Genomic DNA, 273 nt, shown 5'->3' with positions numbered 1-273 from the left:
GTTTTCCTGACCTTTACTCCCCTCTGGACTGTAAAGTGGTTTCCCAGGTGGGTCCAGGGGGGATGGCTGACTGAACCCTGAGGCTCCATCCTCCTATGCTTCCTTAACTGGCAGTTGTTCTTCCTTTTGGTCTCTGGAACTGGGTTCAGGGTCAGATCTGGAGTAAAACTCAGTGTTAAGGTCACCTATAGAAAAGGGTTGTGTCATCCGCATAACGCAGATTGTTCATAAATCGTCCACCAATCTTGACCCCACATTTCTCCTCATAGAGCC

The sequence above is a fragment of the Elephantulus edwardii genome, unplaced genomic scaffold, assembly GCF_000299155.1.
Source record: "Elephantulus edwardii isolate Elephantulus edwardi_28Jun2011 unplaced genomic scaffold, EleEdw1.0 scaffold00097, whole genome shotgun sequence".
Taxonomy (NCBI): Eukaryota; Metazoa; Chordata; class Mammalia; order Macroscelidea; family Macroscelididae; genus Elephantulus; species Elephantulus edwardii.
This window is presented reverse-complemented; position numbering follows the sequence as displayed.